General features: G+C 50.1%; 1 protein-coding gene and 1 long non-coding RNA gene across 39 annotated transcripts in view; one reads left to right on the forward strand and one right to left on the reverse strand.

The window, feature by feature from the left end:
* Positions 1-9,276: 9,276 nt before the first annotated feature.
* Positions 9,277-27,063, reverse strand: part of MAB21L3 (mab-21 like 3) — a 78,086-nt gene continuing 60,299 nt past the window's right edge. For 9 of the 37 annotated variants that reach the window (XR_014844412.1, XR_014844405.1, XR_014844397.1 and 6 more), the window contains 3 exons: positions 17,231-17,307; positions 15,258-16,800; positions 13,886-14,518 (listed from right to left, as the gene is read on the reverse strand). The gene's annotated coding sequence lies outside the window, so the exon portion shown is untranslated. Of the gene's footprint in view, positions 9,473-13,885; positions 16,801-17,230; positions 17,308-27,063 lie in introns of those variants that run through there. The other 28 variants (XR_014844414.1, XR_014844421.1, XR_014844402.1 and 25 more) reach the window with 16 other exon arrangements.
* LOC102165891 (uncharacterized) overlaps positions 26,646-27,063 on the forward strand; it is a 28,658-nt gene continuing 28,240 nt past the window's right edge. For both annotated transcript variants that reach the window (XR_014844441.1, XR_303163.4), the window contains exon 1: positions 26,646-26,872. This is a non-coding gene — a long non-coding RNA (uncharacterized LOC102165891). The remainder of the gene's footprint in view (positions 26,873-27,063) is intronic.

Below are 27,063 nucleotides of genomic sequence, written 5' to 3' on the forward strand. Positions count from 1 at the left end.
CCAGCCAGTTCCAACTGGCTCTTTGCAAACAGGTGTGGGGAGATCCATTCATGACAGGCTGAAGTCCCTAGTGCCAGATTCTATGCCCAACAGTCCATGGGTCACCTGCCCTCTGTGTATAGCTGTGGCCCCTGTTCCTTTCGTGGATTGTTTTATTGTTCCACTATTGCGGTTTTATTGTAGGTACTGAATGCATTCGTGTCTCTGCTTCTCACTACTTCCCCGGCCTCACAGGAATGTGAAGTGCCTCCTTCCCCGCGTGGACTCACCAAGTCTCTCCCATGCCACCTTTGGTCAGAGGCTTTTTACAGAGGGCAGACCAGAGCCACCCACATTCAGCACCAAGCTTGAAGCAGTCACAGCAAAGCAGCGGATGATAAGAGAAAGTTCGAAGCGCTAGCAGCCTTCGAGTGGCCAACCTGTTTGGTGCAGAACTAGAGGTTAACCCCAGCTAAGTGTGAGGGAGAAAGTCTAATAAAATACAGGCCAAGGGGACCACTTCTTGCGATGCCAGTGCACACATGGCGCTCATCTAATGGGATCTATGAACAGAGCGGAAAGGGAATGGGAAGAGCTAACTTGGATTTTGAAAGTGAGCCTTCAAGATAACTAAGGAAGTAAAGTAACACCTCTTGCTGCTGAAAGGCAGCGACATGAGATGGTTGAGGGAGAGGTCCCCAAAGACAGTAATGGACAAGGAGAGAAGGAGGAAGAATGGTGGGTGATAGGTTCCCAGGGGGATGGAGACAGACCCCCTCACCCCCCAAATGTGGCTGTTCCCCTTGGAGACCTGAAGTGGACACCCTCCCCCACCCCCCCCAAATGTGGATGCTTAAATTGGGTTGCAAGAAACAATGGCCTGCGGAAAACAACCACCTGCAGAGCTTAACCACCTACAAGGATTAACTGCCCTCTGTCAGAGGACTCGACCCCCTGCCCCTCCCTTGACTTTCCCCTCCTTCTCCTTCATTGTTCCTGCCCTAAGTTCCCCCATGAGCTCCAGCCACAGATCTTTTACAAGCCTAGCACCTCCATACAGTCAGGGCTGGTGCCATCTTGAGCTCAGCCCATCCCCCTCTAATGCCTTAATAAACCTCTCTTGCTTTACCAACTTGGCCTTGCACATTCCTCCCTCGGCAAACCTAATAGTGGGTCAAACCAGGTGACTACCAAGGAATTGAACTCTGGTCAGAGGCAAACGAGGGCTCAATACAGAGGGTGAAGGTGTGTCTGTGCCTCATCCAGGAAGGATAGATGGCAAAGGCGTGGTTTTGCTTGTTTTGGAAGAGGACATTCAGCATGCAATTGTAATCTCAAGGGCAGAGGTGAAATCAGCTGTGGAATTTAGAAACAGGTAAAAGATCTCAACGGGATGAGGGGTGACAGTGCTCTGAGCTGTGGCATTTGCTCTCTTGTACCTGCTTTCTGAGTCTGTTCTGCTCAGCTAACTTTTTTGACTTTGGAGAACCCTGGGGCAGCCCCAAATGTATGGGCGCCTTCACCACCACGATACCTCACCTTCCAGAAAGTTGCCTATGAGCAGAGTGTATATAATTTGAATCAAAATGCAAATACACTAACAGAAATTACATTTGTAATTTGCGTTTGTACAGTGCTTGGCAGTGCTGGAAGCCATTTGCAAAGGCGTGACTCTTCCCTTGGTCTCCCATGCGGGGAGGTTATTAGTATCAGTCTTACTGTTTTACAGATTAGGATGGTGAGATTGAAAGTAAATCTGTTCCTTACCCAACAGTGAGCCCAGAGCTGAGGAAGCTCTGGGTTAGTCCAGTGGCGCAACATCATCAGCCATTGAATTTTTCCATCTTCCTGCTCTGCCCTCATCACCTCTTGGCCTTGTTCTCAGACTGTCCTCCTAAGTCAGAAGACAGCAGACATATCCTCACAGCACCAACCCTGGCAACATAAAGGGATGATATCTTCTTTGATTTCAATTTTAAGATTAAGGGAACCTTCGCTAGAAGCCCTTCCCTGCAGACTTTTCCTCCCCTGCATGAATAGGCTTACAGGTCCTTTCTACTGGACTTGCTGGAAGGTGGATACATCATCAGGATGGGCCGGGATGAAACGCACTGACTGGTTTCAATCTCAATTCATGGCCACTCACCGCAAGAAGGCTCTTACTCAAGTTCCTGTTGTGGTGCAACGGAAATGAACCTGACTAGTATTCATGGGAACCGGAGTTCGATCCCTGGTCTCTCTCAGTCAGTTAAGGATCCCGTGTTGCCCTGAGCTATGGTATAGGTCACAGTTGCAGCTTGGATCTTGAGTTCCTGTGGCTGTGGTGTAGGCCAGCAGCTGTAGCTCTGATTCACCCCCTAGCCTGGGAACCTTCATATACAGTGGGTATGGCCCTAAAAAGCAAAAAATAAGCTCTTACTGCTCCATTACAATACACTGGAGGCTCCCAGACTTGAGTGTGCATCAAGTTACCTGGAAGGTTTGTTGGACCACAGATGGCTGGACTTGGGGCCAGAATTTCTGGTCCAGGAGGTCTGGAGTGGGCCTGAGACTCTGCATCTCTGACAAGTTCTCAGGTGATGCTAATGGGAACTTCGGGAACTACTGCTCTAGATCATTGACCCTGACTGTCCTATACCACACCATTGGCCTTTTTTTTCTTTAAACATCCAACACTTCTCCCCATTGGCTCCTTCATCTCAGCTGGTACCTTGCTGGCCCAGTTCATTGAGAATACCTTGCTGCTCCCACCATGACATCAACATGGTACTGGTACTCTTTGCTTTCCTTACTCTGGATGAGCTGCCATGTTCCTATTAAAGGCCAGTCCCTACATCTGCGTGCTCAACCTCATCTCCTCTCACCTATCCAAGAACACCACCCCAAAAAGTGTTCCACTCCTTAGCAAACATGATATTGTCCATCTCAAAGCAAAAGACAACCCCAAATAGAAAAACTCCCTTAACCCCAATCCATCTTCAACCACTACCTCGATTCTGTTTCCCTTGACATAAAACCAGCGAACTCTATCCTCACTCTCCTCACTTCCTGTCTTTCATCCTCTCTTGAACCCTGTCCAATGCAACTTTTGTTTCCACCTCTCTATTGAACCACTCTTGTCAAGGTTAACATTGACGTCCTGGGTCCTAATTCCAGTAGTGAAGCCCCAGTGCCCATGTTACTCAGCCCTTTAGGAGCATCTGATGCCAAGAGATGGAACTGTCCATCATTAGATGCATGGATAAAGATGTGGAATATGTACACAATGGAATACTACTCAGCCATATAAAAGAATGAAATTTTGCGACCTGAATAGACTGTTCTCCAAGGAAGATATACAGATGGCCAGCAAACACATGAAAAAATGCTCAGCATCGCTGATTATAAGAGAAATGCAAATCAAAACTACCATGAGATACCACCTCATACCAGTCAGAATGGCCATCATTAATAAGTCCACAAATAACAAGTGCTGGAGGGGGTGTGAAGAAAAGGGAACCCTCCTGCACTGCTGGTGGGAATGTAGACTGGTACAGCTACTATGGAGAACAGTTTGGAGATACCTTAGAAATCTATACATAGAACTTCCATATGACCCTGCAATCCCACTCTTGGGCATATATCCAGACAAAACTCTACTTAAAAGAGACACATGCACCCACATGTTCATTGCAGCACTGTTCACAATAGCCAGGACATGGAAACAACCCAAATGTCCATCAACAGATGATTGGATTCGGAAGAAGTGGTATATATACACAATGGAATACTACTCAGCCATAAAAAAGAATGACATAATGCCATTTGCAGCAACATGGATGGAACTAGAGACTCTCATACTGAGTGAAATGAGTCAAAAAGACAAATACCATAAGATATAACTTATAACTGGAATCTAATATCCAGCACAAATGAACATCTCCACAGAAAAGAAAATCATGGACTTGGAGAATAGACTTGTGGCTGCCCGACGGGAGAGGGAGGGAGTGGGAGGGATGGGAGGGATCGGGAGGTTGGGGTTATCAGATACAACTTAGAGTAGATTTACAAGGAGATCCTGCTGAGTAGCATTGAGAACTATGTCTAGATACTCATATTGCAACAGAACAAAGGGTGGGGAAAAAAAATGTATACATATAAGAATAACTTGATCACCATGCTGTACAGAGGGAAAAAATAAAATAAAAATAAATAAATAAATAAATAAAATAAAAATGCCAATATAAAATTTTTTTAAAAAATGAAATTTTGCCATTTGCAGCAACCTGGATAGATTTGGAAAATATTATGCTTAGTGAAGTAAGTCAGGCAGAGAAAGAAAAATACTGTATGTTATCACTTATCCGTAGAATCTAAAAAATAAAACAAACTAGTGACTATAACAAAAAAGAAACAGACTCACAGCTATAGAGAACAAACTAGTGGTTAGTGGGGAGAGGGGAGGGGGGACGGGCAAGATAGGGGTTGGGATTAAGAGCTACAAACTACCGTGTATAAAATAAATAAGCTAGGAGGGTATACTGTACAACACAGGGAATATAGCCAACATTTCATAATAACTATAAATGGAATATAACCTTTACAAATTGTGAATCATTATATTGTCTACCAGAAACATATGATAATACACATCAACTATATCTCAATAAAAAAGGGCTCCACCTCCTCTCAGATTCTTCAAGTCCCAGGTTCCTTAGGGTTTAAAGAAACTGGTGGCAAATTCCTTTTTGTAAGCAGATAATCTCTCCTTGATTGATCCAAATCACAACCACTAATTTTTGCACATGGCTTTCCCAGCAGGCCACACCACACCTGTGTGTCCCTGCAAAGAAACCTACTGGGCGTATTTTACCTTCTTCTTTCCTGATAATAGACTCGGTAAGAAACAAACAAACAAACAAACAAAACCACCTGATCAGCCAGACAAGGATCATGCTGATGTTTGCACTCAGTTTCAGTATAACCACCTGTATCTTGACAAGTAAACTGATTATTCTCTCAGGAGACTTTACTCTTTTATCAGCCTTGATGTGACTTTCCTCTCTCATGTAAGCCAAAGCTTTTTGTCATCCCCAGACCATGGCGTTCTTTAGTTAAAAATAGAAAAATACAGCATCCTGTGAAAACAGCAAGAATGTCCATGAGGAATTGTCTGGGTTGGATCCTTGCCAGCATGGCATTTAACACCTGCCTGAAATAATAAAAAGACCTGACATGACTTTCCCCTGGTGTTTTTTTTGTTTTTTTCTTTTCTAGGAAAGACCAAGCTAGAGATTTTAGAATAATCCAATTGATCATGAGATTGGCAAAAGGAGACAGAAGGACTCAAATGGGAATGAGACAGAGCAGTGGCCTGGCCCTGAAAGGGATTAAACTGAACTAATTGGATTAGAAGCTAAGGCAAGGGGTCTGGGATGCTGGGAGGGGTGGGGAAGGCTTGCAGTGTCCTGCCAGTACTAATGTATCAGTGTAGCTACTTTGGTGCCAGCCACCCGAAAATAAGGCAAATTCCAAACCCACTTGGGTGAACCTTTGCCAAATGAATCATTAACCCTCCACCACATTGTAAAAAGGAAGAAAGATCTCCTTAGGCGAGACACTCAGAGCCAGCTGGGGGCATTTAGTTCTGAGAGCACTGTGAAAGAAGTCATCAATACCTGATTTCAAAATGGAAACTTAGTCTAGTCCGGAACTGGGCCAAATGCTGTGAAAATGGCCTGTGGCCACCCACTGGTAGGAGGGAAGGTAATTTGAAGTAGCTGGTACTCCAGATAGTTAAGTGATTAGGTTTGTCTCTCTTGTGCTTGACTTGGGTATTTCAACATCTTTAAATAGATATAGAACTAGATCATAGGTGAGAGGGCTTCAGAAACTGTGAAAGGCAAAACAAAAACAGAAACAAACCCCCACAAAACCCCAGACGTGTTACGTTTGTTATCTAGCCACGATCATCCAGATTCATTGTGTTAAAAAGCTCAGGTGAGTCCCTGTGTCACCAGTGGTGCAGTGCCCATCTCCAGTGAGTCATTAGAACTGCTGTGCCTGGGGATGGGCCCTCTGCCCATCTTGTGAGACCCTCAAGATTCAGGCATCTAAGAGGAATCAACTCTCAGAACCTGGCTCAAAACAGAGCTTGTCAAACTGAACTATGCCTTCAAATCACTTGGGTAATCCCGTTAAAATGCTGATTCTGATTTCCCAGGTCTGGGATGTGGCTTGAGAGTCTGCCTTTCTGACCAGCTCCCAGGTGACGCCAATGCTTCTGGCCCATGGACCGCCTTTGAGTAGCAGACCTGTGGGCTAGGCAGTCTGCCACTTCCGTTCTCTTTGCAAGAGAAATTTCCAAGGAGGTAGACACAAGTGTAAATGGATAGGTCAACCATCTGGAGCAGTGGTTCTCAAAGTGCGGTCCAGGGATAGGCACCATGGGCATCACTCAGGAGTTTGTTAGAGATGCTAATTCTTGGGCCCCATCCCCAGAGCTTCTAAACCAGAAGCTCTGGGCGTGGGACCCAGTAATCCATGTTTTGATAAGTCCTCCATGGGATTCCAATGCGCACTAACATTTGAGAATCACAGCTGACGGATAATCAAAGCACCTGAAGAATTCAATAATAATAATAATAAAAAAAATCGGTACCCAAGTCCCATTCCAGAGAATCTAACCTGGTCATTCTGGGGTGGGACCAAGGCATTCACAGAGATTCTAAGGTTTGGCCAGTAGTAAGAACGGCAGAGCTAGAACAGAAAGCTGATCCTGCTCGCATAGGAGGGTTAACTATAAAGCATCTCAGTAAACCAACCACCGGCTCTGTGCAGGTCTGGACATCGATACAAACAGCGTGTACCCTGGTTCTCCAGTGTGACGGGGTCAGCGTGTGGATGATGCAGAATTAAGTTCTCACTCCTCACCCCAACACGCACACTCCTCCTGGGCTGTCAAGTCACACCTTTTACTCACCCTGTACTCTGGCTGGAGCAGCCTCCTGCTATACCACCACCAGGCAAAAGTTTTACACAGGAGCTCCCGCTAGGGCGCAGTGGGTTAAGAATCCGACTGCAGTGACGTGGGTCACTGCAAAGATGCGGGTTCAATCCCTGGCCTGGCACAGTGGATTAAAGGATCTGGCGTTGAGGCAGCTGTGGCTCAGATTCAATCCCCGCCCCCAGACATTTCGATATGCTACAGGTGCAACCATTTAAAAAAAAAAGTTTCACCCATCCTTGAAGACCTGTATCAAACCCAGGCCTTCAGAAATCCCTTCCTAAACACTCTCGCCCAATTAGATTGATTCCTCTGTAGAATTTCATGGCATATTAATTGCAATTGTCACTTTCCTGTATTACTTTAATGCCTTGTCTCTTCCTCGCCAGGGACTTGTAAACTCTTAGATACCAAGAAGAGCAGCCTACGATTCAACTTTGGGTCTCTTCCTCTGGGTAACTGGCGGCCCTGTGAAGCGAGTGGGCATTCAGTAAGTTTCTTCTTGAACTTGGGGTCAGAAACCCCGGGGTTTGAGGCTCGCCTTTGCAACCAGGGGCTGTGGTCTCTCTCAGGTTGTTAGACCTCTCTTAGCTTTGCTTACCTGTAAAATGAGGATGTTGAATGATCTAGGACACACAAAGCTGAAACTGCCAGACCCTATTAAAGGTCCTGAGATCTGTTCCAAATCTCAGATTCTATGATTCTGTTACTAGAAGGGGGACCATTTCCAGGGCCCGAGAAGAGGCTCTTGTCAAACATTTGAAAACGAACTGTCCAAGGAGGTACATGTACTGATAAAGCAAAAGAATCTTTGGGAATAGGCGCCAGGACGGAGAGCAGCAGAGAAAGGGAACCCCAGGGAACTGCTCTGCCATGTGCTCACCGTCTTGGGTTTTACAGAGGAGGAGTTGGTTCCTAGGTTGTTTCTGCCCATCATCCTGCCCATATTCGGTCTGACTCGGGGCCCTGCTGGCAGCATGCGCATCTCCCAGCCAAGATGGATCCCAGCGCGAGGGCTTCTGGGAGGTTGGCAGGACATATGACTGGCTGGTGTCTCTTCCCTCCTTTTGATCCCTCCCGAATTCTCTGGTTAGTGTGCGGTGACAGCACCAAGCTCCTTATTGAGAGCTCCTATTGTGAGACAACCCACGCAAGTGGTCATCATTGAGCCTGGCCAAGGCAGGTGGTTTCAGTCAACGTTTCCCTAAGGATTCTGTGTAGTCTATTCTTCTCCCTGAAAAAATAAGTCTAAACTAAAAATAAGTCTAAATCAGCTCTACCTATACGGGGTATAGTTGGCCCCTGGGTTTGAGGTGGAGACAAATTCTCTGATTCTCCAACCATAGAGAGGTGGGGTCAATGTCCCCTCCCTGTTATTCTGGGCTGTTCTGTGACGTTCTTTGACCAATAATACATTGCAGCAGATGTGACAGTGTCTGCAGGGTCAGGGTGAGGGAGAGAGGGTGAGGACGGAGTTGGGAAGGTTGAGTCTGCAAAGAAAGACCTTTAATAGGGTCTGGCAGTTTCAGCTTTGTGTGTCCTAGAACACTCGGTGTTCAAGACCTGAACTACTAGGTAAGATGTCTGGCCACCTTGATGGAAATATTCACTGCACAGGGAGGCCTTGGGCCTACAGGGAGAGAGGGGGGCCCGGGGAGTCAAGCCTTCCAGCCACCGCTGCCAAGGTGCCGGATGTGTGAGTAAAACAGTTTTGGACCCTCTAGATCAGCTCTACCACCTGCTGGCCACCACCACGTGATCCCAGTGGACACCACCTGGAGCAGGGGACTCACGGCTGAGCCCGGCCCTGCTTCCTGAGCTACTAAAGCGCAATACACAATAAAACGGTTGCTGTTTAAGTCACCAAGTGTAGGCTTGTTGATGATGCAGCCAGAGACACCCAGAACACTGAGGTGACAGCATTAGGTACAACTCTTTGCAGTTGAACATGCAAATATTTGACACAGGTTGGAGAAAACATGCAAATCCACATTCATAAGACGGGCTTATGGAAGTGCATGGCATTTTGTGCTCTTCCCACTGCCTTTGATTTCTGGAGTCAATGAAATGGCCTGTGGACACATTTCTAGGGCAAACTGCGCAGCCACTAAAAACAAGGGCCTCCTTGAGAGAGATGCTCAAGGCCCATGATGGAGCACGGAGCACTGTCGGGACTCGTCCAGAGGATGTAGGAGGCAGGAAATTATAATAAAGGCTTGAGAAGGTGGAGCCGTCGTTCAAAGAGGGCTTTGTGTGCTCCCCGAACCCAGTGTAGCCATGTCCTCCGGCGAAATTGTCAGTTCAGAGAGATCTGTGATTTGCAAAGGGGGTTTTTATTTCCTCCTCGCCCGGCTAATTTAAACCTCCCCCACCCCAAAGGAGATTTCTAGTGCAGTAGAATAAGGACACTTTCAGAATCACAGCCTCTTTTTCTGAATGTGTTTCTTATGTAAATGCTGCATCAGAGCCATTTCCCTCTTCTTTACACTTTAATTCTGCTTTTAAAACCTGCAAAATAGAAACACAGAGAAAGACACCTTGAAAATACTTTGGGTTTCATCTCTTTTCCATTTATACCTCAGGCTCCCCACATTTCAAAAAAAAAATCCTTGTTCTTCAGGTTGAGCATATTTTAAACTCATCTGTTGAACTGGGAAAGCAGGGAAAAAAAGGACGATTTCTGTACATTTGGGCTGTCCAAATATACCAAGAAATACGCGGCACTTCACAATGATCTAATGATCCTCAGGATGCCACAGTAAAGTCAGGTGGCCCAGAGCAGAGGAGTCGGGGGAATTTAAAGAGGCCCCTCCCCCCATCAATGTTTGTGGAGGCCATTCGGGGGAGGGGAAGAAAAAGGCCAGGCTGCATAGGTCCCTTTCGAGAAGGTTTTCTATTTTTCCTGTCCCCCTCCCACTTCTCCACCCACTGCCCCGAGGTAGAACTGGCCACGATTTAGTGTTTGTGGTCCACTCACGGTACCCCCATCCGGGGACTATCATAAAAAAACCTAGCTGTAGTGATTCGTTCCTATCTACTTGCCTGTTTGTGAGCATAAGCAGGGAGGGGAGAAGGGTTACAGCTCGTCTCTATAGCCCCACACACAGCAAAAATACTAAAGAGTAAAAATACAGTGAATGAATGGATGAATGAATGAATGAGTTTCGATTCCAGCTCAAGCACTTCCTAGCATCATTTCCTTGGGCACCTTCTTTCACCTCTGAGACCACTCCGGTTTCCTTCCCTGAGATGGGGAGAGTGGCAGCCACCTCCTGGGTAGTGGTGAGGCACTAAGGCGTCATGTTTGTGAAGCATGTAGCAGAATGTGCCAGGCCCCAGTAGCTTCTCAGCTAAGGTTCTGCCCCTCCTCCAGACGCACCCCCCAAAGCCTAGCTGAGCCCACCATGCAATGAACCTGGCCTCTTCTGGGCTGGCGGGGGGTAGGGGGTGGCCGGCATCTGCAGGGCTTGGTGTCCCCCAAACATTGCTTTACCTTCCTGGCTGTCACTTCAATCTATTCCCTTAAGACCTGGGAATAGATTCTATTCAAAAGGCAAATGGGGGGGGTGGAGAAGAAGGGGACACTTCAGGCTGTTATCAGTCAGGGAAACCTCAGTGTGGGTGTGACAGGGAGAGCAGAGGATGGAGGAAATTGGGAGTGTTGGGAGTCAAAGAAAATAATCCGGCGGTATACGAGGAGAGATCAGGGTTCAAATGTGAGTTTTTCCTGCTGCTGAAAGAGTGCACGTTACTTAACCACTGTGAATTGTAGTTTTCTGACCTGTAAAAGGGGGCTCATACTAGATGATATACAGGGTGACCCTGGGAGTTAAGTGAAGCATTGTGACCAATGCTTAGTAGATGCTGGGTGCTATCGCCTCAGGAGGTGCGGTGAGTGCTGGGCAGAAGAGTGTGCCCCGCGGGTGGCTCCGCCACTTAGCAGCTGGCAAAGCTAATAAAGCTCTCTTCTTGGCCCGTCCAGGCCGTGGTTATTTTTTCCCTTCCCTGGTCTCAATTTTCTCAGGTTCTGCTCTTTGCCTGGGCCAGCTGTGACCACAGTGACAGCCACCTAAATTAATTATGAGAGAATGCACCTCAAATCCCAAACCAGAGAGAGGCGAGAGTACAACAATAATATTTCATTCCAGCGGAGGCAACGGGCCTCAACCTCAGCCCCAGGAAGGAAATGGTGAGAACGTTCCACCAATTCAATCGAAAGCCAGGAGAAAATTTCAGAAGAAGGGAGATGATTGAGCCGGCGGGGCGGGGCGGGGCCCGCGTGGCGGCGGCTGGGATGCGCCGCGGTGCAGCCCGGCGCTGCGGGCGCAGGTGGGAGCCCGATCGCGCCCTCCCCGCCGGGCGTCCATAAAACCCTCCCGGGCCCCGGGCGCTGTGCCCTGGTCCCTTGGTTTTTCTTCCGGGCGCCTGTCTTCTTCTCCCACCCACACCCCGCCTGCGGCTTCCGCAGCCCCTTTCCAGGTGCCCCAGAGGGGACCGCGGGTCGGCGGCAGAGCGGGCGCATCAAAGCGCAGGAGCGCCAGCCGCAGCCCGGCCTTTGTCGCCCTCTCCCCGCCCCTTCCCTGGCTCCGCCTTCCCTTCCTTTCTCTTTCCCTCCTTTCTCTCCTCCCTCCCACTAATTCCCCCTTTCCTCCCCGCCTTCTTCCTTCCTTTCTTTCCACCCGGTGCAGCACCACCGCCCCCGCGCCACCCCCCACTCCCCGCCACGCCCGGCGTCTAGAATGCCCCAAGAGAGCTGAAGCCAGGGCAGCGATCCCGGGCCTCGTTGACCTTTTCTCGCTTTGCAATGAGAGGGAGTTGGAAAGCCATCCTCACGGCAGCGGGCCCTGGCCGGCTTGTCCCACTCGGCTTGCGGTGCTGCTGAGAGATCCAGAACCGGATCCTTTTCTCGGGCATTTCACAGCCCCCGCATTGTCCTGTGTGCCCTGTCTAGGTGGCCCCAGCTCCAGTAAACTAGTCAGCCTCTGTGGTCCCCAGACACCACCTCTGAGAGCACCATGCTGGGGGCGGGGGGGAGAGTGAAATGTAACAAAGCAAAGACACCTGCCCCTCGCCCTGCTGGCTTCTGGGTACAGAGGCGCTGCCACAGAGCTCAAGGGGTTCTCTGGGCTCAGATGGGGAAGAGGCGGCAGGTGGGAGCACCGGGCCCACCGCTAGGGTGGGACAGGAAGGGAGCCTCTCAACACTAAGACTGCAGGTCCTTCTAGCAAGGCTGGGCCCCAGAGCAGAGTGGCGCTCTATCCAAATGCGGTCCCACGTGCAAAGCCTCTGACACTTCCTCCTCTGCCGGAATGGTTTCTACTCTAGGTCACAGTCTCCAGGAAAGAAAAAAGAATCGTGATCTGAATTGTTGTGGAAAATGTACTTAACATCTTAAAGTTTATTTTTAGAGCTCAGGTCTGCTGCCCTTCTCACCAGAGATGAATTCTGGAGGGGCTCTCAGCTTTACTGACCTTGAAGAAAAGATTTCAGAGATGAGAGAAAAGCAGGGAGAAGCAAGTCCTGTCCTGGGAGAATAGGTTTTTGGCTACGCTTGCGGCCCTTACCTGCCTTGACAGGGAGGCAGCCCTGGGCTGGGTCCACCAGGCATCCTGCATGCATCCAATAATGCCAGGACTGACCATGGGAATCCTTTCCAGGGGTGCAGGGCATCGCCCCTCCCTTCTTCCAAGCCTAGACACCTCAAAAGAGAGGTCTTCCCTACCCACTCCCATCCCACCCCCCTCATGCCCCCGCTTTCCATAGTCACTCACTTAATTCTCACCTAACACTGTTGCCACCCCCATTTTACAGATTAGAAGACAGCCATAGAGGGCTTAAGCAATTTGTCTGATGTCATGGAGCTTTCTGATTATTTCCCTCATCCTAAGAGAGCCCCCACCTGTGGGCACCCTGTCTAAGCCAAAGAGCACGTGGACAGAGGTCACACCCTGGGCACAGGCTGCTGAAGAGGGGGAGGGAAGCCAGGGGCTGAGGGGGAGGGAGCTCGAGGCAGCGCAGAACTGCTGCAGTGGGAGTGACTTTGCATCAGCCCTCTGGCAGCCGGTGCCAAGAGCTGCCTCTCCCTGCCAGGCTGCAGAATCCATCTCCTACATCCACCTCTTGAACTGGTACTTCTTTCCTAGCAGCCCATCAACAGCCTAGGATCTGACTCTCTCTCCATCAGAATCCAAATAGTCACAGGTTGTAACAGCTCCCCCGCTGCCCCCCTGGTCCCCAGGTCTCCCAGCTTTGAGGGCAGTGTGGAGGCTAGGAGTACAGTCTCCAGACACCTAGAGAGGAGCCTGGAGGCATCTCAGAGGGTGATGCTGCTCCCCACTGGGACCAATCAGAGGCAGAATGACTAGAGAGGGGAGAGCCCCTCCTGGGTAGGGGCAGGGGCTCTGATCAGAAGGGGATAGAGAGTGGGACACGGTCCTGCCACGGCTCAGGGGACTCTTGGGCCCTGACCTTTCTTTGACTCAAAAGCTACCTGTGAACCAAATGTCTGCCAGCTCCCTTCTGATAAGAACAGGAGAGGCACTGCCATGGATGGACAGAGCAGGACAGGGGAGCAGAAAGCGGGGGGTGTAGGGGGAAGGTTGGAGGGGCTGTTCCTATGGGAACAGCATCAAGCCAACAAAGAATCAAGCCGCCTCCCTCCTCCAAGCAAGGTCTGTATCACCCTGGAGCCTTGCAGAGGCCCCTGGAGCAGCACAGGAAGGATGCCAAGGCTGCTATAAGCCACTAGGGGCATGTTGAGACCTCACCACACTCACATGGAAGCACAGCTGTCTTCTTCCACACACAGACCTTGACACACTTTATGCTCATGTTGGTGCATACCCACATTTGCATAAGACACACACACACACACACACACACACACACACGGGCAAAATAAAAACATAAAGGGACAACCAGTAAAGCGCACCCTTGTGAGATATAATTTTGTCCGTTTCTACAGACAGATCCAGGCCCACAGGTACCCCATGACAGGCTCCAAGATGTGTCCACTAGGTGTTCCTGGGGAGAGGTCCGGTGGCCCACCGCTGGCCCCAGAGGCCGGGTGTCCAGTAACTGGATGTCTGAAAGCTCGGCTGCTCAAACCAAGGCTGGTTCTAGGACGCTCTGAGAATCCCAGGTATTGCTCTGGAGGTGCTGGGCTTCCCACAGGGATTTCAGACACTCAAACTGGGGTTACCTGAGAAGCTCTGGCAACAACCAGGAAACATCCCTGGGAGAAAGGAGAGCTTTGTCCACCTGGATGGGCTCAAGCCTCCCCGGGGGCTCCTCTTCTCACATGGATGGTGGTCGGCGCTGATCCACATGCTTCTCGGCTTCAGAGTGTCCACTGGCCTGGATGCCACGTATCACGTGGTGGCTTATTCTCTATGAAGATCCGCACAGAAAGAGCACCAGAACCGGAGGCTGAATAGCGCAGGGCTAAAAGCACCAACAATGGAGTCAGACAGCCTGGGCTCAAATCTGTCCTCTATCACAGACTGTGTGTCCCCAGGCAAGTTCCTTAACCTCTCTGGGCCTCAGTTTTCTCACCTGTGAAATGAGAACAATACCTATCTCTTAGGGCTATTGTAAGAAGTACATGGATACTTTTTGGGGTGTTTTTGTCTTTTTAGGGCTGCACCCACAGCTAATGGAAGTTCCCAGGCTAAGGGCTGAATGGGAGCTGTAGCTGCTGGCCTACCCTATAGTGGGGTTCATTACCACTGAGCCACAGTGGGAACTCCTAAATGGATATATCTGAGCAAAGTTCGTAGCGCTGTATATTTCCAGGGCTCTAAAGAGGTGGGTAGATGGGTGGGAGGGCCAGAAGCCCAGGGGCAGGTGACAGGGTGGCTGATGAGGAGAGGAGGGCGGGGAGGGGAGAGGTTAATGGTCTGAAAATGACCACAGCCCCGTCTCCGTGCTGTCAGCTTCGATGTTTCGGAGGGAAAATAAAGAGCATGTTTCTTCCCAGAGTGCAGAGTGCTCGGTCAGAAAGCCACAGAGGACAGGGACATTGTCTTGTTATTGTATGATAATATCAAAGATAATGCCTTCTTCTCAAAGGGGCCAGAAGGATTGCACAGTCAGAGCCCAACCTGCTCGGAGGGGAGCTGTGCTAGGGTGGCCCTGAGGCTCCCAGCTGCCAGCCTTGGTGGCTCCCGCAGTGGGGACAGGAGAACGTGGGCCAAGGGCATTCTGGGGACCCTCCACCCACAGCACCACCACCCTCAGCGCCGCATCCTCAGAACTCCCGCAGCAGATCCCATGCCACGTAGCTGAGCCGCACCTGGAAGCTGCTGACCATGGAGGTCACCAAGCAGCTTAGAAGCCTTGGAAAGGCAGCCCAGGAGAGGCGCCCTCTCAGCTCACTCCGTTGTCAGCAGGAGGTGGGGTTGTGGGCCTGCGAGCAGACTGGCACTTCCTCCCTGCCTCTTCTGCAGCCTCTGTTTACGTTGGAGAAGGTCCCCTGCACAGAGCAGCTAGAGGGATGCTCCACAAGGCAGGGCGGACGTGAGTCCCCTCTGTCCAGCACAAGCCCGGGTGGCACTGTGGACTCCACTTCTGGATGCAGAAAGCCAGGTGGGCACAACTCAGGGGTGAGGGCCTCCCCTCTCTTATCCAAGCTCTGGGTTCAGTGACATGCAGGGAGAGAGGTTTTCTGCTTTGTGTGAAGAAGCAGAGACCCACAGAAAAAGTCCATGAGGCCAAAGAAACTTCGGAGAGTTGCTGACTATAGGGGCAAAGAAAAGCTGCCCAGGATGACATGCGGGTCTGGGAGGACAAAGAGCCGTGACTCCCCCCCATCAAGCATACTTGGTATTTTCCTTTTAGGAGAAAGAGGGAAGCACTCTCCTGCCCTTCTTTTGACTTTCCTACCTTCCTGGGCTCTCGGATGTACACCCTCGTGCCTGTAGCCCATCTGTGTATCTTGGATGTATCTCGTGCCTGTAGCCCATCCTAGGCACCTTCAGCAAAGGATGGATAGACCGTTAGCATTCCCTGAACACTGCAACTGGCACCAGGGAACGCCACAGTCACAACCCTTTTTGCTTGGATTTCTGCAAGGTCGAGGTCTCATACAGGCGTCACAAGACACATAAAAGCATTGTATTCCTGGTGCTGCATGTGGAGGCAGGTGCATAGGAGGTGCTCACAGCTTCTCCATGCCTTCCTCTCCCTGAGGGCATAAGAGCCATGACCCTGGCAGCAACAATGATTGGCACCATTTGCAAGGGTTCGTCATGGGCTGGCACCCTGCTGCCTGCTTTGTATGTACTGTCTCACCTAATGCTCTCAGCAACCCTCTGGGACAGGGACTCTTCCTAACCACATGTCGCAGGTGAGGGAGTTGAGGCACAGAAAAGTTAAGTACTTTACTTAAAGCTGCACAGCTCCTAAGTGACAGAGCCAGCATCTGAACCCGGGTAAAGCCCAAGCATCTAGTTGCCCCTCCCGCTTCAGCTTTTGGCATTCGCTGCCTTGCAGGCACTCACAGCTTTGCACCCTTCTGACTCTCTCTAGGCTCTTTTCCTGCCTCACCACCCTCCACCCAATTTCTCCTGGCTTCTTCTCTTTCCAGATTCACTTTAACTGCACCCCCCTTCCCCAGAAGCTCTCCTATCTGCATGCTCTAAGTCCCCAAGGCTGACCGGAGCGACCCTCATTTGTGCTTCCCTAGCAACATGTGTATGACCCCATTGCACCTGCGAGGAAGGCGCATGGATTGTCTCCCACACAGATCGACAACGATGCCTTATCCATCACGGTATCACTGGTGCCTGGCAGCATGCTTGGTACCTGGTCATTGCTTGTTGAGTTGTGAACATTCCCTGCAAAGGGCCGGAGAGTAAATACGGACTTTGTGAATCAAATGCAGACTCTACGGCTGCCCTCCTCCTCCTAGCTCTTTAAAAATACGAAAGCCATTCCTAGCTTGAGGGTCACACGAGAACAGGCCATGGGACAAATTGTTCCTGCGGTTTATAGTCTGCCAGATGCCCTGTCATTGGGTAAGATGTTTCTAAATGTCTGCTGCCAAAATATCTATTACCAAGGAAATTACTGGTCAAACGAATTCAGTGATTTTCATGTGAGGGCAATACGGGCATTTCAAAATGGCAGGTGGGGGTGGGGCAGATGTGTTTGGTTGTCACAGTGAGGTGGGGGGAGGGAGGGAGCAACACTGGGTGCCCAGGCACCTGGGATACTAAGCATCTGGCAATGCTCAGGGCAGTCCCCCACAATGTGACAGCGACTCACCGAGGAGCACGGGCTGGCTGTTTGATGCTTCTTTCTCACTGCTTCCAGGGGCAGCGTGAAACCATGCTGGGAGCTCACTGCAAGAAAAGGCATTAGAGAACCAGTTCCTTCTCAGATCCAGTTGTTTAGGTAGCACAAATAGGAGAAATAAGTACGCCTTGGAGTTCCTGCTGTGGCGCAACGGGATTGGCAGCATCTCTGCAGCACCAGGATGCAGGTTCAATATCGCAGGTTCAATCCTCAGCCCGGCACAGTGGGTTAAAGGATCCCGGATTGTGGCAGCTTCGGTGTAGGTCAGATCTGATCCCTGGCTCAGGAACTCCATATGCCCCAGAGCAGCCAAAAAAGGAAAAGGGGGAAAAAAGAATGTATGCCTTGAGGCAAGGAGCCTCGTAGGTTCTTTCTTCATGGGATCCCCAGCACAGGCTTTAGACTGGCTAGAGGCTTTAGACTGTGTTTCCTGAGGTCTGCCCAGAGCCCAGTTGGCCCGGAAGAGCTGGAAGATTTCCTGGGGAGTCTGAACAGAAGCAGGGATTCCTCAAAGTGGGTCACAATCTGTCACAAACAGGCCAGATCCATCCGCTCCCCTGTTGAATTTTGGGAGGCACAAAGCTGCGAGTTGGCAGGCTTCATTGAAATGTACAACTGAGCCAGAGAACCATGCAGTGGAGAGGCTTGTTAGCGGTCCATCCAGAAAGAAAGCCCGAGGCAGCCTGCAGAATAGCCCACTTGACTCCCTCTCCCCCCTCCACTTCATCCCTTTGTGTGTCTGGAGTTTAAGCGCATGTTGAGTCTTAAGTACCGATGGTAAAATCTCATATACTGTCATCATGAAAGGGAAACAAACATTAGTTTAACTATTACTCAGATGCTTGCAGGCACTTTAGAAAAATGCACCAATAAGCACCAAAGGGTTCGATCTTCTTTTGAACAGCTTTAACTGTAGTCCCCTATGCCACAGAGACAAAACTGGGTACAAGAGGCTGGGTCTGAGACTACTTCAAGCCTCTATCGGCCATCGAGGAGTTCCTTCCTCTCTGGGAGTCTTCACTTCTCCATTTGTAAAGCCAGAGTGACTGATCCCTTCCCAGCCTTTTCTCTGGCAGTGATTTTGGAAACGCTAAAGAGATGAGGCACGTTGAAGTCTTTTATGAACTATAAAGCACCGTAAAAATATAAAATCCCCCAGGATATCTTGTTTTTGTACAAATTAAAATCTGGTTCTTTGTATGGCGTTCCCACTGTTCCCACTGAGGATGTGAGTTCCACCCCTGGCCTTTCTCAGTGGGTCAAGGAAGCATAGGTCGTGGATGTGGATTGGATCTGGTATTGTGGTGGCTGGGGCATTGGCTAGCAGCTGCAGCTCTGATTCGACCCCTAGCCTGGAAATTTCCATATGCTGTGGCTGCAGCCCTAAACAGAAAAAAAAAAAAAAAAAATCTGTTTTTTTGTAACCATTCCTTCTGCCTTAGAATTACATCTTTTTAGAACAAACTAGCTATTTTTACATGAAAACAGGTCATATCGACCTTTCATCTTGGGGGCCAGATACCAAAGTACCAAGATTACTGCCAATTTTATAGCATTATATGGAAGTTCCATGATAGGATCTCATAAAGCATTCAGTGATTTACTCTGTCATTGATTAATTCTCTCAGTTCACATCCATCCCAAGTCCTACACCTGCCCACCTGTGCGATTGCTATCTCATCTTCCCCATGTCATGGCAACCCCGCAAGGTAGGTTTTCTTATCTCTGTTTTACAGATAAGGAAACTGAGACTTACAGAATTCCAATAACTTGCCCATGGAAATTCAATGAGAAATTAACCATTTTCTTTAAAAACACTTTTTTCTATAAAGTGAAATCTAGTTATTTTAATCTTTGCTAGAAGGCGTAAAACAATATTTCCTTCTTGTTAAATCACCAACACATGCACAACCAGTCTTCAGTAAAAAACAAAATGCGCAAGTGCAAAATAAATTGATGGAGAAAACGCAAATTCTAAAATTTCAAAACATGGGTTGGTCTTTCTTTCCTGTCTTTTTAGGGCCACACAAGCGGCATCTGTGACCTACACCACAGCTCACGGCAACCCTGGATCCTTAACCCACTGAGCGAGGCCAGGGATCAAACCCACGTGCTTGGATGCTAGTCGGGTTCGTTAACCACTGAGCCACCATGGGAACGCCACTTTCTTTTTTTAATGTGCTGAAAGCAGACCCTGGAAATCCATTTTTGAAGAAAAATGGGAAAGGAAGTGACATACGACTAGAAACTTGAGAAAGAATGAAAAAAGATGTGGTTATGAGGACTCTGAGCTGTTTACCCTCCCCTTCTCCAGAGGTCTTTCTTGTTGGTGGATCTCTCATGTGTCTTGAAGGGATGGGAGCTATTTCCACCTCGCATTTTCCCCTCCATTCCTTTAGGCAATGAGCCAGACCCCTCAGGCCTGAAGCACCAATTTTCTGTCCCACCCCTTGTCAATGAACTTTCCTCTGGCTTCAGCGCCTCCAGTATTTCCCTGGCTTCTATGGGCCAGAGAGACCCACGTCCCAAAGCTAATCTGACTCGTGAACAATACGGCAGCACGTCCCAGAGTCTGCTGGGGAGTCACTTTCTTGTCTCCAGTCCTTGACTTTCTCATTCTTAGCTCAGTTTCTGACAAAGCACAAGGACCAGTGCTATCTGTGAGTTGCAGAATGTGAGGGAGGCAGAATACTCTTCTGATCTTCATTTCATTTTTGTCACCCCACCTTCACCTCTGCTGGCCAGGAAAACACAGAATATTATCGTTTCCCTAAAGGCCTTAGGAGCTGCCTCTAACTTTTCAAAGCGCCTCAGTCTAGTGAGGCTGATGCATTGACTCCCCAGACGTGCGTGAATTGAACAGGCCAAGTGTGCAACGTGGAAGCAGGCTCAGCTGGGCACGGGATGTGCCCACAGGGCAGGAGCTATCGCCACTGTCAAGCAAAGATTCCGTCCAACTAGAAACGCCTTCCCCAAGACCTTCGCTATAGAAACCCTACCCAGTTTCAAGATCCACCTCACACTCTTGACCTTGACCGCCTCAGCTGAAGAGCCCCCTCCCCATTGCAGTGCTGCTCTGTACCACCCAGAAGCATGCGCCACCCACCACCACTCATCCCACTTATTTGTCAGAGCCTCTTGGCTTCCCTCCTGGACAGTCAGTTCCTTGAAGGCTGGAACTAAATATCATGCAGCCTTGGGCACAACACAGCCTCTAGCCTAGTGCCTTTCACACCGGAGGTGTTCAACACATGATTGAGTTTTGAAAATAATGCCTTTTTTAAAAACATTTCTGCAGTCTTCCTAGGTCAAAAAAGCATATGTGGGAAAATCTCTAAACTCTTGGAAATGAAACAAAACACTTGAAAATAATCCTTTAGTCAGAGAGGACATCTCAAAGAAAATGGGAAGATATTTGGAAACAAACGAAAATGAAAATATATCAAAATTCTTGGGGTGTGCTTACAGGATTAGATGCTTATATTAGAAAAGAAGAGTGGTATCAAATCAAATCGATCATCTAGTCTTTTACCTTAAGAAACTGGAACAAGAGGAGCAAAATCAACCCAAAGCAAAGGCAGAAGGAAGGAAATAACAAAGCAAGAGCAACTACCAATCAAGTCGAAGACAGAAAAACAATAGAGAAAAATCAGTGAAACCAAAAGATGGTTCTTTGAAAAGATCAATAAAACTGATAAACATCTAATTTTAAAAGGAGAGGAAACACAAACTACTAACATCAGGAATGAAGGTGAGATATCACTATGGCCCCTGTAGACATTAAAAAGATAATGAGGGGAGTTCCCATCATGGCGCAGCGGAAATGAATCTGACTAGGAACCATGAGGTTGTGGGTTCAATCCCTGGCCTCGCTCAGTGGGTTAAGGATTCGGCGTTGCCCTGAGCTGTGGTATAGGTCACAGATGTGGCTCAGATCCCACTTTGCTGTTGCTGTGGCTGTGGTATAGGTCGGCAGCTATAGCTCCGATTAGACCCCCAGCCTGGGAACCTCCATGTGCTGCAGGTGTGGCCCTAAAAAGAAAAACAAACAAACAAATAAACGAAACATGAGGGAATCACCAAACAACTTTACATTCAGAAATCTGATTATTTATTTGTCTCTTTTAGGGCTGCACCACCAGCATCTGGAAGTTCCCAGGTTAGGGGTCGAATCCGAGCTGTATCTGCCAGCCTACACCACAGCCACAGCAACTTGGGATGCAAGCTGTGTCTGCAACCTACACCACAGCTGGCAGCAATGCCAAATCCTTAACCCACTGAGCAAGGCCAGGGATCAAACACGCAACCTCATGGGACCAACCAAGAGTTCAATTCACCTGTAAAAGAGAAGACTTCCAAGCCTTAAATGCTTGCTCTCCGTGTCTTTTCATCTCATTATTTTCTTTTCTACTGTGAGAGTAAGGTCTTTCACCACGACCCGAGGAAACCCTCGGGGGTGCTAGTAGAAGAGCAAGAAGGAAGATGACCACAGCATTCCGAGCTGTTTTCTCTAATTCTCTGCAACTTCACTAAACCCCTTGTCTGAGAGACCCTCGACTCCCCATCCCTGCCCTTCCCATGGAAGCATGTCTGCTCATGGAGGGGGAGGGTGCACCTGGAGGGGGCCCGCTGGGGTGCTGCCGATTGACCTGTTTGGGAGGGGTGGTGATATGCCAGGAACACACCAACAAAAAGTGTGCTACTGAAAGACTGTATCTTTTGGTGTATCTCTCCCCTTCTTTCAATTCAGTTAAGATTTATCAAATATCCAGAGGCATATTTGATAGCCAGCAATTGCTTATATCCCTTCTTCATCAGAGAAGTAGATCGTTAAGGCATTTTTAGAGAACGTGCATTAAAATGGAATCACAGCTCAAGATGCTGTGGGAATTTCTGCCAGAATGCTAGAAGCCACCAGGAAACCCTAGCTTATTTCCCCTTGGTCACCCTACTGAAACCACATCTCGCTGGGGTGATGGTGGGCTCAGGCTTGACTCTGGCTGCTGTTTCCCAAGGCTGAGTCATCCCACACCAGCCTCACAGGGATAATAAGCTGGCAAGAGGGCTGCAGGGGCGAGAGAATTCTGGAAGGCACAGAAGATGGCAAAATGAGTCCGAGACTGTGTTGGAAGGGGCAGGCGGCTAAGGAGGAAGTTTACAGGGTCTTCACAACTTGTGCTGGGTGAGCAGGCGAACAGACAGGCCACGTTTCACACATTTCATGCACCAGCACCAGCAAATCACAGCAAAGGGCAAGAGATGACTCCATCTGGATCTTTCTGGGAGCATGAGGAGGCACAGGGCATGCTTTTGAGGGATATCACTTTTTTTTTTTTTTTTTTTTTTTTGCCTTTTAGGGCCATGCCCTCAGCATATGGAAGCTCCCAGGCTAGGGGTCAAATTGGAGCCACAGCCACAGCAATGCGGGATCTGAGCCACCTCTGCAACCTACACCATAGCTCATGGCAATGCCGGATCCTTAACCCACTGAGCGAGGCCAGGGATGAAACCCGCATCCTCATGGATACTACTCAGGCTCATTACCACTGAGCCACAATGGAAACTCCCTAGCAAAGTCAATTGTGTGGCTCCTGGGCTTGAAGCAACAAATCCTAATGGTTGGAAGAGGCATGACCCTGGGGGACAAATTTTAAGAAAGAGTAAGAAAGAACCCAATTGCTTCTCAGGCAGCCTAAGGTTACCCTGAGAGCTCAAGACTCTCTTCCTCAAGAATCATGAATGATAGATTCAGAAATAATATTTTAAAATATCCCTCTATCCAGAAGCTTTCTTCTTTGCCGGGGGTGGGGGGTGGGGGGACCTTAGCCTGCCTTAGTGTTCCCCAAACAAATCCAGTATGAGGGCCTAGAATAGTCCTGAACTGATTTCAAGATTATGGGGGACTTTAGGGAGTTCCTTGGCGGCCTAGCAGGTTAAGGATCACTTAGCTTGCTAGTCACTGCTGTGCTGAGGGTTTGATCCCTGGCCTGGAGGTCATCTTTATAGGCAGGTATGGGAGCTGTGATGTTCCAGACACAACAGGAGTGTGGGGACCAAGAGGGGCCGGCTGGGTGAGGGACCATGGGTTCGGCTGAAGTGTAGGGGGAGTGTGGAGGGGTTGGGTTAGATTAGGTTAGATTAGGTTAGGTTAGGCTGCGATAGGTTAGCTTAGGTTAGGTTAGGTTAGGTTAGATTAGGTTAGGCCTGCCTCAGGGAGGCCCCAGATGGCTGTGTTTGTTCACTCGGTCACAGGAACCCATTCAAGTGTCTGTAGTGCGAGAGGCTGGCCAGAGATGGGGGTTAGTGCTGTGACCCAGTCGTGACACTTTATCTGGGGAGAGTGGAGAGTGAAAACAGGGTGTTAGAGGCAGCAGCAGGCGCTCCTGTGAGAGGTGACAAGGGCCTGAGCTGGGGAGAAGTGCTGGGACTATGCAGGGAGGGCACTTCCTGTAAGACCAGCCTGCTCAGGTAGCAGCAGGCGAAGGACTATGGCAGCTGAAGGACAGCAAGGCCACAGAGGCCCCGGCTCCTGGGCCAGAAAGAGAAAAGGGCAACGAGTTAGGCTGAGAAGAGGGCACCAAGTGTGTGCTTGGGGCATCTGAAGGTTGAAGGCCCAGGGGGATGTGTAGTGACAATGACCAGCCAGCTGTCAGAATGTAGAGATATGGGTGTGGCTGACAAGCCCTCTAATCACTGAGCCAAAAATAGTCCATGGAGCAGAGCTGGGGAGCCTTTTAAGGCAGCCTGCAGGATTACGGTCCCTCTGACGGGACCCTAGAGCTCACTCCTCTCTACAGAAGGGGAATCTGAGGCCTAGACGGTTTGGGTGACTGCCCAAGGTCACACAGCCAGTTTGTCCTCCCTAATTCTTACAGGAGGTCAATGAACTTTTAGGTGATTGAAAAATTAAAATACAACAGTTCAGAGCTCCCTGGTGGCTCAGTGGGTTAGGGATCTGGCACTGTCACTGCTGTGGCCTGAGTCACTGCTGTAGCACAGGTTCGATCCCTAGCCTTGAAACTTTTGCATGCTGTAGGTGTGGCACCCCCCCCCCCCAGTAAAATAGCCCCTGGCCTGCCTCTAAGTACAAAGCTGATGAGGGTACTGTCGTAAGGAAATAAAATGGTCTCTGTTGCCACCCAGATAAGAGCAAGCTTCGAAGGAAATTGGGTGCAGGACGGGTGGTGGCTTGGATTTTATTTGCTTTTTGGTTTCTGCGTGCTTTGTCTCTTACAGCAACCCCCTCCACCTCCACCCCAAGGGCCACAAATAATGATCAACTTGTTCTGAGTCCTGAATTCATAACCTCTCGCTGAGAAAATGTTTCCAGACTCCTGGGAAAGGGAGGGCAGGGAAAAAAACCAAGCTTCGTCCTGGACCCCACATTCCTTTCTTCCTCACCGAAAGGCCATCGGTCCAATTACAAACTCCAGGACTTTTAAGAAAAGCAAACAAAAGCTGAACCACATGGCAAAGGTCACCCGGCCTGTGAGGGAGTGAATGATTAACTCCCTGGAAAGTGAGTTTTGAGGATTTTTTTAACAGCGTTCAAAGGTGCCACTTAGAAAAATTTAGCTCAGGGCAAATTCTAAGCGTGGCTTTCACTCCCACCAGGGTCCCATGTGACCCCCTCCCCCCCCCTCCTCTGGAGACCTTGACCCCTGTCCACGTGAGGAGTGTCCTATGCCCAGAGCCCTTCCTTCCAGGCCCTGCTCCCTTCGTTCCTGTGGGCTCTTCAGGCAGCAGAGCCAGCAGGAAGGGCCTAGGCTTCTGCTAGGAGCCCAGGTCCCCGTCTGCATTGCCTCCGCCTGTCTCTACTGCCATTGGCACCGGGCACCGTGAGAACTTCATTAGGGTAAATGCACAAAACAGCGGCTTGGTTTGCTTCCAGAGGGGTGGCCTTGGGGGAGTTTCGCTTTCTCCTTCAGCCTCCACGGGGTCATCAGCAAAATGGGTTGATAAAGGTTATCTACCCCAAAGGGATGCTGAGGGGGATTAAATGAGATAAAGCACAAAGCCCTCCCCACATGTGCCCGGCACAGTGGAAGTTCACATCTTGGCATCCTGTCCTTTCCGGTCCTGGTACATTCCCCAACCCTCTCCTCAAGCCTCCTACCAGGACGCCTCCGGGTTTCTACTTTGCCCTCTCCTTTTCCTGCAGGCATCCTCTAAGGAAAAGGGGTCCGTGGGAGCACGGCAGCTTTCTTCCCTCTCCCCCCCCGCCTCGCCAATCTTGCAGGGAAGGCAGCTGAGCGGGCCCCGGGCCCCGGGAGCACAGCCCGCCCTGTGTCTCAGAACAGCCTTTCTGGGCACTGGGTGAGCTGTGGATGCAGCGCCCGGGCGGGGCCGCGGGGACCGGGTGCTGCGACAGCCGGCGAGGGCGGAGCGGCGCCAAGGTCCGCAGTGTCCCTGCCTGGCCCCCGCGGCTGCTGGCTCCCGGCAGGCGGAATTTCCCCAGGGTCCGAGCTGCGGCGGCCCAGGTCCGCGTGAGGGAGCCGCGGGCGCCCCCTGCTGCCCAGAAGCGCAGCGCCACGCCGCCGCGCCACAGATCCGGTTCTTTCCTCCGCTCCTCACCCCAGCCCAGCAGGTGGAGGACTTTACCGCGCCTGCCCAGCCCAGAGTGCCTCACCCTCTCTTGCTCCTCCTCACTCCTTCAAGAGTCCAAGTCCTGATCACAGGGCCACCAGTCCCTAATGGTAGCCCGTGGACAGAGAGAGTCAAGGGCAGGGAGGGTCTTGATTCCTCCTGGGCATCTCAGCATGTGGGCAAAGAACAGCCTGGAAGGAGGCAGGAGAGGAGAAGAAAGAACAAGAGGAGAGGAGGGTCCCCGCCTGAGCGACTGTGATGATGGGGAGAAGCCTGGAGGCCAGAGCTCGGCGCCCTTTGACCCCCCTCTCCCCGCCCCCACCCTTCAAATGTCCCCAGCTCAGCCTGGCTTGCTGGCTGGTCTCCCAGGTCTGAAACAACACCCTGGGGGCATTTCCCAGCAAGCACGCCTTGTGTTGGATGCTGGACCTAATATCCTAATATTCCTCTGCGCCCTGAAAGTGGAGGTGACCTTTCGCGGGGTCATCAAGAGTTCTGCATTAGGCTATCCAGACGCTTTGTTCACTGACAACGATGTTCTCTCTCACAGGAGCCCTCTCCTTGGTCTTCTGTCCAGGGGACGGGTCCCCGACAGGAGACTCAAAGGTTACAACCTCTGAGCACAGATGATAAGCTCACAAAAGAAAGTCACACAGACAAAAATAAAGCTGGTTGAATGAGCGGAAATGAATGGTCTAGACTCGGAGACTCTCTGCCAAGCCCACTACTGTTCTTCTCCCTCCTTGGCAGGAAGGGCGGGTGAGGGCCTGTTTAAATGCAAAGTATGTGAGTGTAGCTCACATTCCACAAAACGCTTGTGTTGCATCCCGGCTGAGTAGCTGTCTCAGGGGCAAACACCCATACAAGGAATATGCGTCTGCAGTGGCGGCGGCAGGAGGCTGAGATGCGCCTGGCTTCTCTGAGCAGTGAGCGAGCATCCTGACTCTGCTGCCTCAAGCTGTGCTCCATCCACACTGAAAGAGGAGCCAGGCCCTTCCTGGAAAAAAAGGGCTTCCAGAGCCAGAGGTAATTTCTCTTTCTCTAATGCAAAAAATGGGCTCCCTCAACCCCTCGACATGTTACGTTGTGAGAGAAGGAGCCTGGCCTGAGAGTCAGAAGACCAGGGTTCAGGTCTGGGCCCTGCCATGAAGCAGTTGCCTGTCATGGAGCAAAACCATTCATTCCTTCATCCATTTCACAATATGCACTGAGTGCTT

The sequence above is a fragment of the Sus scrofa genome, chromosome 4 (genome assembly GCF_054392235.1).
Source record: "Sus scrofa isolate SSC_HxYL_T2T_F1_AM1 chromosome 4, Sscrofa_HxYL_maternal_Yorkshire_Landrace_v2.0, whole genome shotgun sequence".
Lineage (NCBI taxonomy): Eukaryota > Metazoa > Chordata > Mammalia > Artiodactyla > Suidae > Sus > Sus scrofa.